The 14,346-nt window shown below is 39.4% G+C and overlaps 1 pseudogene; it reads right to left on the bottom strand.

The window, feature by feature from the left end:
* Nucleotides 1-642: 642 nt before the first annotated feature.
* On the bottom strand, nt 643-3,524 carry LOC113904958 (annotated as a pseudogene).
* Nucleotides 3,525-14,346: the final 10,822 nt, after the last annotated feature.

Raw genomic sequence — 14,346 nt, 5'->3', positions numbered from 1 at the left:
TCCTTCTACCAACCATTCAAAAGGAAATGTCATCTTGTTTGTCTGTGGAAGATGATATTCTTTTCAGATCTTCACAAATTTGATAGGTGAGCATGTCTTTTACTCTTTTCTGATGATGATGAACATAGGTCAACCCTGTGTTCATTATCGATAACCTCTTTCAGAGAATCATATTCAGGATATCCTGAAAATTGCCCCTGTTGCTTCAGGATGATGGCTATTTTCTGAATCAGTTGTTCATAGAGATGATCTTCTGACAATATGCAATATCATGTTGCTGCTGCTACTGCTGCTAAGTTGCATCAGTCGTGTCCAACTCTGTGCGACCCCATAGACGGCAGCCCAACAGGCTCCTCTGTCGGGGGATTCTCCAGGCAAGAATACTGGAGTGGGTTGCCATTTCCTTTCCAGTGCATGAAAGAGAAAAGTAAAAGTGAAGTCGCTCAGTCGTGTCCGACTCTTAGCAACCCCATGGATTATAGCCTACCAGGCTACCAGGCTCCTCCATCCATGGGATTCTCGAGGCAAGAGTACTGGAGTGGGTTGCCATTGCCTTCTTCATGCAATATCATGTTAAGCCTTCTATATTTATGTCCCCAGATCAGTGGGGTGACTGGGATGGTTATATCCCTAAGCTTTGACTCAAGGGTCTTTTCTACAACATCCTTGAACAACCTTGTCCATGATCTGTTTCGTTCTAACTCTGTAGATGATGGGGTTGAGCATGGGAGGTACCAGGAGACAGAGAATAGCTAACATGACATGTACCATTCAGGGCACTTGATATCCAAAGCAGTGGGTGAGGTAAGTAAAGAAAGCAGGGACATAAAAAGCCAAGATGACTTGGGAGGCACATGTGCCAAAAGCTTTGAACTGGGCTTCACCTGAAGGTAACCACAGCACAGTTCTCCAAATCATCACAGAGGATACACTGATGACAAAAACATCAAAGCCAACCACAGAGAAGGCTGCAAAGAGCCCACATGCATGATTAACCCTAGTGTCAGCACACACCAGCTTCATTACAGCCATGTGCTCACAGTATGACTGGGGGATGATCCAAATGGGGCAGAAGCACATCCTGGACACCATGAAACAAAAGGGACTCACTCACAGAAGCTCTCTCATTATCATACCTGCCCCCAGTTTACCCATGACGGATGGGGTCAGGATACTAGAGTGATGCAGTGGGAAGCAGATGGCCACGTAACCGTCCAAGGCCATAGCCATGAGCAATCCAGACTCCACAGAAGAAAAGGCATGGATGAAGAACAACCGCATGAGGCAGGCATGGTATTCAATCTCATGATTGTGAAACCAGAATATGGCCAGCATTTTAGGTTGTGTGGAAGTAAGGACCAGGTCAGTGGTAGCCAGCACGGCCAGAAAGAGGTACATGGGCTCATGCAAGGTGGGATCATTCCGGATTACATGAAGGAGAGTGATATTGCCGACTAGAGCCACAACATACATGGCACAGAATGGAAAGGCAAACCCAAACTAGGAATTCTCCAATCCTGGGATCCCAAGGAGGATGAAGGGCAGAGGATGAGAAGAGCTATTCCATTAAATCAACCTCAGTGGATGGTGAATGTTTCTCCACTGGGAAGGTAATCTACTCCCTTCAAGGGATAACATTAAAAGCAGTCACTATTATTATTTATAATATTTTGGATGGAATAATTGAACAATAGAGCAGCTGGAGTTAATGTTAAACCAGAATATTTTCAACTATCTTAATAAATAAAAACTTGCAATATAAAATAATGCCACTCATTATTATTTATTCATATTTATGTCCATGCAAAGGGGGTCAGAATATACAAGCTACATTAATAATAATATTTCATGAGTAATGTTTCATAATATTTCATAAGAGTAATAGCTTTTTGAAAATAGAATCTGTGAAAGGAAAACTATCTTGACAAATAACATCATAATATTTTTTCCCTTCTTTTCAATTTAGAACTGACAACTCATTTGTTTAACCTAAGCATAGGTCCCTTCATTCCTCTTGAGAAGTCCTTCCTCAGGGAAGCAATTGGTTCACTACATGACACCACAATACCGGTTCGTGGTGCTCTGAGGATGTGGGGAGCAGTGATCTGCTCTTCCTTTCTGGCAGGGAGAGGGCTCCTACTTCTCCATGAGGGATGACTATGCAGAAGACCCTGTCATCTCCCTGCTGATATGTTCTGAGACCCCCAAAGCCAAAGACCTTACCATGTAGAGACCCCAGGAGGAGGACTGGACTGTACATTCGCTCTGACCTCTCCCAGGACAGGGCTGATGTCTGGGAGGTGGAGCAAGCATGCTAGCCAAGGGCACCAGCCTGGCAAGGGGTGGAATCAGGCCTCCATCCCATGTGCCCTGTCTTTCTTTGGACTTCATGCACACTTTCACTGATCAGTTTGCAACTGGTCAAAGTTGTTCAAAGTCAGAATGCACTTTAGATTTTACATGAGAATCTCCTTTGGTAGAAATATTCAGATATATATTCAGACAGATGACCAGATAACAAAGGCTAAGTTCTATCAATAACAGGCTATATGCTGTGGTCTTCTGCTTATGAATTAAAACAATGACGCAACACTTGAGGCACATTCCGGGTTGGAAGTCAGTTTGAAAAACTCTTTGACTTAAAGGCAGATAGTTAACCTCAGTTGACTTTACTGATATTAATCTGTATCAGTATACTGATACAATACTGAGTATTTACTGATACAGTAAATACTCAGTGTATTTACTGACAATGAATTAGTTTTGACTCTGAAACAATTACCGTGGGGATTTGGAATGGATGATAACTTGACTCAGCAATTGTGTACCTGTAATGAATTTAGGCTATGACTTTTACTATTTGGAAGATAAGCAAACTTTTTTTTTTTCCTGAAAAAGTCAGATCTTAAATGTTTTAGGCTTTGTGGGTCATATGATCTCTGTTGTAACTTCACTTAGCCAAAGCAGCTACCATGGTCAATATATAAATACATGAGTATGGCTGTGTTCCAATAAGAGTTTATTTATTAAAACAGGCTGCAAGTTAGATTTGGTCTGTAAGCTATAGTTTTCCAAACCCTGTCCTAAATGATAAATTTTCATATTGCCATCCTTAAGCCATGTTCTCTTTCTAGCACCTGTGTATGCCATAGAGTAAGAGTTTAATAAAGGTTTGCTGAAGAAAATAACAAATAGAATCCATTATTCAGTAGCAATGGGGTCATTAATACATTGACCACATCTTAAAAATGCTTCCCAGGTGGCTCAGTGGTAAAGAATCCACCTGCCAATGCAGGACTCCTGGGTTTGATCCCTGGGTTGGAAAAAGCCCTTGGAGGAGGAAATGGCAACCCATGTGAATATTCTTGCCTAGAGAATCCCATGGACAGAGGAACTTGGTGGGCTAGAGTTCATAGGTCACAAAGAGTTGGGCATGACTCGAGCGTGCATGCTTGCATGCACATCTTAAAACGGTCTGACAGAACCCTCTACTTTGACACCTTGGGCATGACTCGAGCGTGCATGCTTGCATGCACATCTTAAAACGGTCTGACAGAACCCTCTACTTTGACACCAGGCCCACAAGACAGTTGTGCACTTTTTCATACTAGCCGTTGCCCTGCTGACCAGAGGATGACTTTGTGAACATCATCCTCTGCCAGTATTTGATGGAATTATTTGGGTTGAGCCTACTGTTTGTTCCAGTTGGTGACTCTTAACTAAGAGTCAGTGACTCGAAAAATTCATCTGGAGCTCACCTACCTGACACTTTTTCACTATTAAATCTCACTTGACCTGAGTCTTTGACAATCCTTAAATTCTTTGATTAATTCTTAACTCCTTTATAACAAAAACATGTAGGCAAGAAAGATATCTTTTCAAATCCCCTTTAACAAATTTATTGACAAATGTTTTATTCAACCCAACCCAAAGGTATCTAATAGGGGTTTCTGTAAGACATGTAATAAACCTAGCTTCTTTCTGATTTTTCCTTAGATTTGTAACAATTTGAGAGAGGTGTGGCTCTAAACTTGTCTTGCTCAAGTTTGGAAGTAGATAATCCTATTTAGATAATAGCTATAGATTTTCTCAAAACAAACAGTCCTATATGGAGTATGGTGAAAATTCAGAAATACACACCCATTATCTGGGCACTAGGGCTTTGTTTAATCCCCTTCTGTCTGTCCTGGTCTTCCCAAATTGTCACATATTCTGTTTGAGGTAGAAGCTTCCTCCCAAATTCCTTTTTGCCTCCTGTATGTCATCCCCTCACTTGTGAGGATGTAGTCACTGAGACTCAGTGGCAGCAGCAAAAGCACAAGTTGTACCATCTTCACCAGGTTGTACCATGGGCACTGGTGAAGATGCTGGCCAGAGATACAATTTATCAAAGTAGATAATAATCTATTTGATTAACTGTGGAAGACATTGCTATTTTTGTAGATATGCCTTTACATTTTATTGTTCCTCTCACAAAGACTCTGCATCTGCATTTAAAATGAGAGAAATAGAGCTGAGGCTAGTTACATGATTTGCCCAAGACCACATAATAAATTTGAAACTGAAAGTTGCTCAGTCATGTCTGACTCTTTGTGACCCCATGGACTATATAGTCCATGGAATTCTCCGGGCCAGAATACTGGAGTGGGTAGCTTTTCCCTTAGCCAGGGGATCTTCCCAACCCAGGAATGGAACCCAGGTCTCCTGCATTGCAGGTGGATTCTTTACCAGCTGAGCCACAAGAGAAGCCCAATAAATTAGTGCCAAGTGCATAAATCCACACCCAGTGATCTTGGTGGTCCACACCACTGCCTCTGCTGGATAGTGATTGATTGGGACACTCACTCTGGTAGCACACAGAAGAGATTTTTGCCTGCCCTGTCATGAAAAAGCCAGATACAAAGGGGACCTGCAAATTATAGGGAAATCTGCATTTGAATGCAGAACTCTGCTTTTCATTGGACTGGTTACCTCTATAACAAGATTCCAGGTTGATTTTCTGGCATCTCTGGGTATAGACTGCCTTCTCTAGGATGGCGTCTTTATTGCCTTCTGCCCATGAGCCTTAATAGAAAACTCACCTCTTCTGTAAACTCCTTTAGGGGTGGTGACTCTTCTCAACCAGGGTTCAGCTATTCATATGCTGTAGCCCCTTTCAAAACCAGTTTGTCTCCACTGATTCATCTATTTTCCAGACTCTCTAATGTCTTTTTAACAGACCAAAGTTCCCTCCAAAGAGATACATCTCAGCTTCCTCATTCTATTCTGCTGATTCTGACTTTCAGATCACAGATTCTCCCCCGCTTGGGTGGATAATGGAGAAGCAACGCTGACCTGCCACCCAAGTTTGAAATGGGAGAGGGGAGCCCTAGAGAGGTGCCTGTCTTTATTCTCTGCACTTTTTCCTGAATTCCTACAGAATCTGGTGCCTGCACTCTGACTCATGAAGTGAAATAGCAGTTCAATCCATGTTTCTCAAGCTCAAAGGGATAAAGACCTAAATGGGATGAGATTTAGCTAATGAATACCTTCAGGGAAGTTGAGACCCTGATTTTGCACTTGGGGGCACTTAAAACTAAGACCCAGAAGAATAATTCTGGAGTAGTAAGGGGTTCAGATCCAACCTCCCTCCTGGAGGGTTTGTGTATGGAGGAAGTCTTCCTACTTTTCTAGAGTCTCCCTGGAGGACACAGAACAAGCAACATGTCTTCTTCCCATCTCAGACTGGAATCAGCAGTCATAATCTCTGAATGTTGAAAGTTTGTCTTTATCCCTTTATCTTCTTAGCAGGCAAAATGGAAGATAACATGAATTCTGGAGAAAGCAAAATGTTATCCCAGAAATCCATGGTCCAGTGTAAATTAAACAGAAATGTGACATAAATATGGGTAATTGAATCAGAGTCAAGGGAAAAAAGTGATTTTATTTTGTTAAATGGATGCCTCCTCTTACAGTGGTGTGTGTTTGCATGCTCCGTCACCTGAGTCATGTCCAACTCTTTATCACCCTGTGGACTGTAGTGCCCAGGCTCCTCTGTCCATGGTATTCCCTAGGCAAGAATACTGGAGTGGGTTGCCATGCTCTTCTCCAGGGATTTTCCCGATCCAGAGATCAAACCCGCGTCTTCTGCATCCCCTGCATTATGGGTGGATTCTTTATCCACTGAGCCACATAGGAAGCCAGATATGTGTTTCAGTTCAGTTAAGTTCAGTTCAGTTCAGTTCAGTCGCTCAGTTGTGTCTAACTCTTTGCAACCCCATGAATCACAGCACGCCAGGCCTCCCTGTCCATCACCAACTCCCGGAGTTCACCCAAACCCACGTCCATCGAGTCAGTGATGCCATCCAGCCATCTCATCCTCTGTCGTCCCCTTCTCCTCCTGCCCCCAATCCCTCCCAGCATCAGAGCCTTTTCCAATGAGTCAACTCTTCACATGAGGTGGCCAAAGTACTAGACTTTCAGCTTTAGCATCATTCCTTCCAAAGAACACCCAGGACTGATCTCCTTCAGAATGGACTGGTTGGATCTCCTTGCGGTCCAAGGGACTCTCAAGAGTCTTCTCCAACACCACAGTTCAAAAGCATCAATTCTTCGGTGCTCAGCTTTCTTCACAGTCCAACTCTCACATCCATACATGACCACTGGAAAAACCATAGCCTTGACTAGATGGACCTTTGTTGGCAAAGTAATGTCTCTGCTTTTGAATATGCTATCTAGGTTGGTCATAACTTTCCTTCCAAGGAGTAAGTGTCTTTTAATTTCATGGCTGCAATCACCATCTGCAGTGATATGTGTTTAGTTACACAAAATTGTATGTTATTTATTTTTCTAGACACTTCTTGGGTTTTAGATTCTGTGTTGAATAATGTTTATTTAATCATATTTCAATCAAAATTGATTTGCTTTAAAGTTCAAACAACTGAAACACAAATATAATATGTTTAATAATAGCTATAAGACCATACTAAAAAGCCACTTGATTAAAGAGGAGAGTGAACAAGTTGGCTTGAAGCTCAACATTCAGAAAACTAAGATCATGGCATCTAGTCCCAACACTTCATGGGAAACAGATGGGCAAACAGTGGAAACAGTGTCAGACTTTATTTTTGGGGGCTCCAAAATCACTGCAGATGGTGACTGCAGCCATGAAATTAAAAGACACTTACTCCTTGGAAGAAAAGTTAAAACCAACCTAAATGGCGTATTGAAAAGCAGGATATTACTTTGCCAACAAAGGTCCATCTAGTCAAGGCTATGGTTTTTCCTGTGGTCATGTATGGATGTGAGAGTTGGACTGTGAAGAAAGCTGAGCACCAAAGAATTGATGCTTTTGAACTGTGGTATTGGAGAAGACTCTTGCGAATCCCTTGGACCGCAAGGAGATCCAACCAGTCCCTTCTGAAGGAGATCAGTCCTGGGTGTTCTTTGGAAGGAATGATGCTAAAGCTGAAAGTCTAGTACTTTGGCCACCTCATGCGAAGAGTTGACTCATTGGAAAAGACTCTGATGCTGGGAGGGATTGGTGGCAGGAGGAGAAGGGGACGACAGAGGATGAGATAACTCGATGGCATCACCGACTCGATGGACATGAGTTTGAGTGAACTCCGGGAGATGGTGATGGACAGGCAAGCCTGGCATGCTGTGATTCATGGGGTTGCAAAGAGTCAGACACAGCTGAGCGACTGAACTGAATTGAACTGAACTGATAAGAACATATGGACTTCTCTGGTGGCTCAGACGGTAAAGGGTCTGCCATATATAGATTTATATAAATATTCAGGAAAATATTATGGTGTAGGTGACTATATTAATATCTAGGAATGAAGAAAGGAGATAAGGATAAGGGCATTTCTTGTCTGCACCCTGCACAGCAATAAACAAAATTGAAAATTAATGGAGGAAAAAAAAGACTGTTTACATTTATGGAACATTTTATAAAGATAGTGAAATAACTAAAAGGGAGATGGCAAACATATTATTTAGATTTTCTTCAATCTGAAACATACTATTAAGTATTTCCCAGGTGAGCCTCCTGGGAAATTCTAGTCTTCCACCTAGGATTATGCTGCTCATTTAATTTTACTCTCTCCAAGCCTCAAGGTTCTCTTGGCAGTAGGGCTGAGTCACATGCTGGGCTCCTCAGAAGGCTGGGTCTGAGAGCTACACTGTACAATTGGCTGAGCAGTAGAGGAAAAGGCAGCTGCCCCTCTGTTGGGAGCCAGGTAAGATGCTAAGACCAGAAAGTGCAGACCAAGAAGAGGGACTGTTGAAAGCTCATCAGAAGGGCAAGGGACAGAGCAGAGGGAGGGATGGGGAGAGGGGAGGCAAAAGACTGCACAACTGAAAAGGGAGAGTAGAGTGATCAGAGTGACAGCCCCAAAGCTAGAGCTTGTGAAAGTTAAGTGACACGTTTGCAAGCACATATATGTCTACAGGAAAAGCATTAAATTCAGTTCTATCAAGAAACTGAGTGAATTGTACTTCTCTGTGGCCCCAATTTGATATTTATCTTATATTTTATTGTTATTTCACACAGCTTTTAAATTTGATTTCTGTCTCCCTATTTGTTAGAAAGTAAGTTTTTTGAATTCTTTCACTTGGCATCAGTTCCACCTTTTTTACAGGATCCTCACAGTCTGAGCTTCTAAGAAACCTTTTATGTTTAGAAAGAAGTACTTCAAATACATCTTGGCATTTGATCATTATAGAAACAACTGGATATTGGCAGACCAGGGAGTTTATTTTTTAATTGAAATATAGTTAATTTACAATGTTGTATCAGTTTCTAGTGTACAGCAAATGATTTGGTTATACACATATGTATAAATATTATTTTCAGATTCTTTTCCATTATAAGAAATTGAGTACAGTTCCCTGTGTTATACAGTAGGTCATTGTTGGTTAGCTATTTATATATAGTAGTGTGTATATGAGATAAAATAGGAGTTTGGAACCATGGATATTTAAGTCCAAGGTTTATGGGTAAGGAATCTTAGATGGGAATGGGTTACCAAGGTCTACCTCTCACCAATGTCAATGTAGGAGCAAGGACTCGTACCTTCATCTTTATTATTATAGTGGGCCAGAATAATACATCCCAACATCCATGATCAAAACCTCTGGACACAAAAATTTGTTAAGTGTTATTGTTCCTGTTCCCAACTCTCTTACCGTGTATCTAACCACAGACTGTCATCAAATAAATAACACATGCACAATCTACTTTAAATCAGATGCAGCAGTATTCTCTGGCTTTGGCATTATAATGTGTATATTTGCTGTACAATTTATTTTACTTACACGTATCTTTTGTAACCAGTTGTATTTAAGTTTGACATAGTGTGTTCTGTACTGGTATTTTACTTAAGTGTTTTCATTTCATCTTATTTAAGAAGGCACTCCTTAAAAAATATGCATTTCCCTTATTTATTCTAATATTAATTATTATAGCTTTTTTTTGGTCTTGAAATTTTTAACCCAAATGCAGAGATGTGTGAAATAGGGATCCTTTCATATTATTATAAACTGTTAACCAACTGACCAAGTATTATCTATCATATCAAATTTTTCCTGGTAACATGCCACTGTCATTATATTCTTTATCTTCATTTAAACATTTTTTGGAAATACTCTTCTATTCTGGGGGTATATATTTTAAACCTTTGACCATTACATTTTTTTAATGATAATAACTTTCAATTACATTTTGACATATCAAAGGATATCCCATCTTTGTTGCTTCAATATTATACCAAATATATTTGCACGTTTATAGTACGTAATGCATTTTATAATACATCTGTCACTATCCATTAAAAACTTTTGTGTTATTGACTGATAACACTTTGAATTTATGGGAGTGTTAATGGGAAAATTCACATCTTTTCACTGCTGAGTATTCATTCTTACTTTTAGAAAAGAAATAAAGGACTTAATGTTCTTCAGTAAATTTTTACAGACCTCCCCTATCTCTGCCAAACACAAACTTCTGTCATACGAATGCATTTTATAGCTTTGTAGCTATTATAAATAAATCCTTACTTTTATAAAATTTCCTCAGCAGTTAATTTCTTTTTTAAAAAAATTTTATTGGAGTACACTTGGTTTACAATGTTGTGTTATTTTCAGGTGTACAGCAAAGTGAATCAGTTATACATATACATATATCCACACTTTTTAAATTTCTTTTCTCATATAGGCCATTATAGAATATTGAGTAGAGTTCCCCGAGCTGTGCAACAGGTTCTTAATAGTTATCTATTTCACACATGATAGTTTGTCAGTCTCAATCTTCCAGTTTATCCCTTCCCCACCCCACCTTTAGCCTCTGGTAACAAGTTTGTTTTCTACATCTGTGACTTTACTCTCAGTGGTTAATTTCTGTGGCAGAAAAAGCTATTAATTTGTGGTATTGATCATCTATACCATCACTTTGGCAGATTCTGTTTTTAAGAGTTTTCAGTCTATTCTTTAAATGATTAGTTAAAACCTAAATAAAGACATTTTTGCTTTGTCCCAAAGGTAAGACATTTTTGCTTGTCTCCTTTTATTTACTTGTTTTTTTTTCATTTATGAAGACTGCTCCATTAAATGTTGAATAGTAGTTGTGTTAATAAATATCGTTGGGGCTCAGGGCAGCCCATCCCAAAATACATTACAATGGCATGTTGATTATTTTGAATTAAAAGTTACTTTAGAAACAACCTTTTGCAAGAAGGACACACTGAGTGTCTTCTCTCTTTCTTAAAGTAGGAAATAAATCTCCCACGTGAAACCTTCCCTGTACTGTAGGGTAAAGAGAGGACCTTATCATCAGAGACAGCGAATTCAGAGCCCAGAAGGCTGTACAGACAAACCTCGCTACTTCTTTACTAATTTACCACCCCAAACCAAAACTCTGTTTAGATGTGTCACTAATTAAGCACCCAAGCCTAAGTTTCTTTGTCTGGTCATTTCCTCACAAATATGCTGTTTCTTTGTCTTAAGAGTATAAAGCTGCCAGCTTTGGCCACTTCTTATGTTCCATTTCTATGAGACTTCCACACTCCACATGTAGAAATCAAATTTAATATGTGTGTGTGTGTGTGTGTGTGCGCTTCACCTGTTAATCTGCCTGGTGTCAATTTAATTACTAGATTAGCCAAAAACTAAGTATAGGTAGGGGGGAAATTTTCCCCTCCCTAACAATATCTTTATCTTGTCACTAACTTTAACTGATCTGCTTTTCACAGGTCACTGGTAAATACATTTTCTCCAAATTTCTGAAAGATAACTTTCATTTGGAACACTATTTGCATTTTATATATTAAGAATTTTATCATAGATTGCCATTGAATTTTCTGATTTCTTCCTCATCTCTTGAGAAAATCATCATTTGCTTCCCTTGCTCTGTTGGTATAGTCATTGCATGGATAGCATGGGCCCATTTGGTGATTGTTTTTCTATAAATGTTATCTATTTTGTATCTGTTGCCAAATATAGTATTATACTTATGCATACTATTCTATTATAAAGTTTTATTTCTCTGTTCTTATCATTTCTCATCCAGTTAATCATGCTTTTTCTAAAATTTTCTTGAAAAAGTTCACATATTTTCTTTTTAAATAATCGACTTTGGTTTTATTGTTAATGCATTAATTTGTGCTCATTTTCTGACTTTTATTTAAATATTTTCCTAACATCTTAAGCTGAAAACAAAAAATGTTTTATATCATTGCTTTCTGCATTTAATAAAAGAAAGTTTCATTAAAACAATGAGGTTTTGACCAATATGAGCTGTGCTTAGTTGCTCAGTCGTGTCTGACTCTTTGCAATCCCATGGACTGTAGCCCTCCAGGCTCCTCTGTCCATGGGGATTCTCCAGGCAAGAATACTGGAGTGGGTTGCCGTTCCCTCCTCCAGGGAATCTTCCTAACCCAGGAATCAAACCCAGGTCTCTCCTTGCAAGTGGATTCTTTACCATTTGAGCCACCAGGGAAGCCCATCATTGTTTTCTAATAAATGTATATTTTTCAGGTTAATATACTGCACTCCAGTGCGTTGCCTCACAGGTTCTGATATGTGTTTTTCTAATTCAGCTTAAAGTATTATTTTTTTTTTCATTTATATTTTTCTATCATAGAAAAGATTTTTAATAAATGAGTGTTGCTATTGATGTGGAATCCTTTGGTGGGGGTTCAGGGGGAAGTTGCTGAGTGGTGGGAGGAAAATAATAGAGACTTATGCCATATAATATATATAGAAAGGAAATTTCCAGAAAGAAGGGGTCGTCAGAATAATATGTAAGTGGTAGATAAATGAGATGGTCACCAAAATGATTCAACTGAATTTGGCGGTTCTATTATACTTTGGCATTGTTTTCCATACTGGGTATATCCTCAACATCTAATTCTCTGGGCCCTTTGCACACAAAACTATTTATGATGAGATTCTTTTCTTGAGAAGCCTAAGCAGCATCATACCCACACAACTGACATGGAATTAACACATTAGGTGTCTGAAAGTAAACATCTAAAAAATATTTGTCATGGACATTTGTCGGACTACGTTAGAGACCACTTCTCTATGTGCCTCAGCCTCACTGAATGAGGTCATACATGCACTGGGGTCATACTTGAAAGTTCCAACTTCAGCTCTTCTATGTCTAACTCCATAATTTGGGGCAAATTAACTTAACCACTTTAAGCATCAGTTTCCCCATTTATATATTAGAGATAACATTTTTTGGTACTTGATTGGATAGTTATGATTATTAGATCAGATTATGGATATGAAGATAATAACATGTCACATGTTAAGACATGGTAAGAAATGCTAGCCTTTGTGGTTCAGTAATTGTTTAGTCGCTAAGTCATGCCTGACTCTTTAGTGACCCCATGAACTGTAGTCCACCAGGTTCCTCTGTCCATGGGATTTCCCAGGCAAGAATCCTGGAGTCAGTTGCCATTTCCTTCTCCAGGAGATCTTCCTGACCCAGGGATAGAACCCATGTCTCTTGCTTTGCAGGAGGATTCTTTACCCCTGAGCTACCAGGGAAACCATTTTAGCAGTAGCTTGGCAAATTTATCAAAATGAGATGTTATTGGACTTTGTTAAAATAATTGCAAGTTTTGTCTTTTTTTCTTCCTTCCTTCCTTTCTTCTTCCTTCCCTTCCTTCCTTTTATACTTTCCTTCTTTCCTCCACCTTTGCTAAGTATGTGGTTTCTCTCAACAATTGTTATCTTTATCTTTAAAGATTAATCTGAGGATTATTTAATTAAATCTTCATTTCCTCATATGCCATATATACATTTATACATACTACCTACCTTCTAGAGTTAGTGTATGGGTAAAATCATATAGTGCTTACTAGTATTTGTCAACAACACAGGGAAATTTCAATGAATGAGAGATATACTAATTTTTCTTAGTGTGATTCTTTGGCCCATCATCACATATATAAACATGTGAGTCTTGGAGATGCCTTAGACATGTGTATGTTAGTCACTCAGTTGTGTCCAACTCTTGTGACCCCATTGACTATAGCCTTCCAGGCCCCTCTGTCCATGGAAATCTCCAGGCAAGAGTACTAGAGTAGGTTGCCATTCCCTTCTCCAGGGGATTTTCTCTACCCAGGGATTGAACCCAGGTCTCCTGCACTGTAGTCAGATTCTTTACATACTTCTGGATATATCCCAGGAAAACCTAGTAATATCCACATTTCAAATATGAACTTATTTTTTTGGTTCTTTATTCTAGGATCAATAAATTATTTTAAAAAATCCTGGAAACCAGATTTATCAGCATATTGTTTAGGTATTCTAGTGGGGACTCTTATAGTTAAGAAAAATTGAACTGTGTTATTGTTGCCACCAATTGCTAACTGCTAAGTCACGTCAGTTGTGTCCGACTCTGTGCGAACCCATAGATGGCAGCCCACCAGGCTCCCCCGTCCCTGGGATTCTCCAGGCAAGAACACTGGAGTGGGTTGCCATTTCCTTCTCCAATGTAAGAAAGTGAAAAGTGAAAGTGAAGTTGCTCAGTCATGTCCGACTCTTAGCGACCCCCACGGACTTCAGCCTACCAGGCTCCTCTGTCCATGGGATTTTCCAGGCAAGAGTACTGGAGTGGGTCGCCAGTGCCTTCTCCAAAGACAATTATATATAGACTTAAGAAAATGTTATGTAAAATAATTCAGGGAATCTTCAGGTCTCAAAAATGAGAAATACTGAGAGGCAGGGAAAGAAACTTGTGGCTCTATAAAACTCATAAAATACTAAAATTCCTAGATCAGCAATAGTAATTTAGTGAATCTCAGAGTGTCTAATGATAAGCTATATTTTTATCATATGTTATGTGTAATTATT

The sequence above is a fragment of the Bos indicus x Bos taurus genome, chromosome 15 (genome assembly GCF_003369695.1).
Source record: "Bos indicus x Bos taurus breed Angus x Brahman F1 hybrid chromosome 15, Bos_hybrid_MaternalHap_v2.0, whole genome shotgun sequence".
Lineage (NCBI taxonomy): Eukaryota > Metazoa > Chordata > Mammalia > Artiodactyla > Bovidae > Bos > Bos indicus x Bos taurus.
This window is presented reverse-complemented; position numbering and strand designations above follow the sequence as displayed.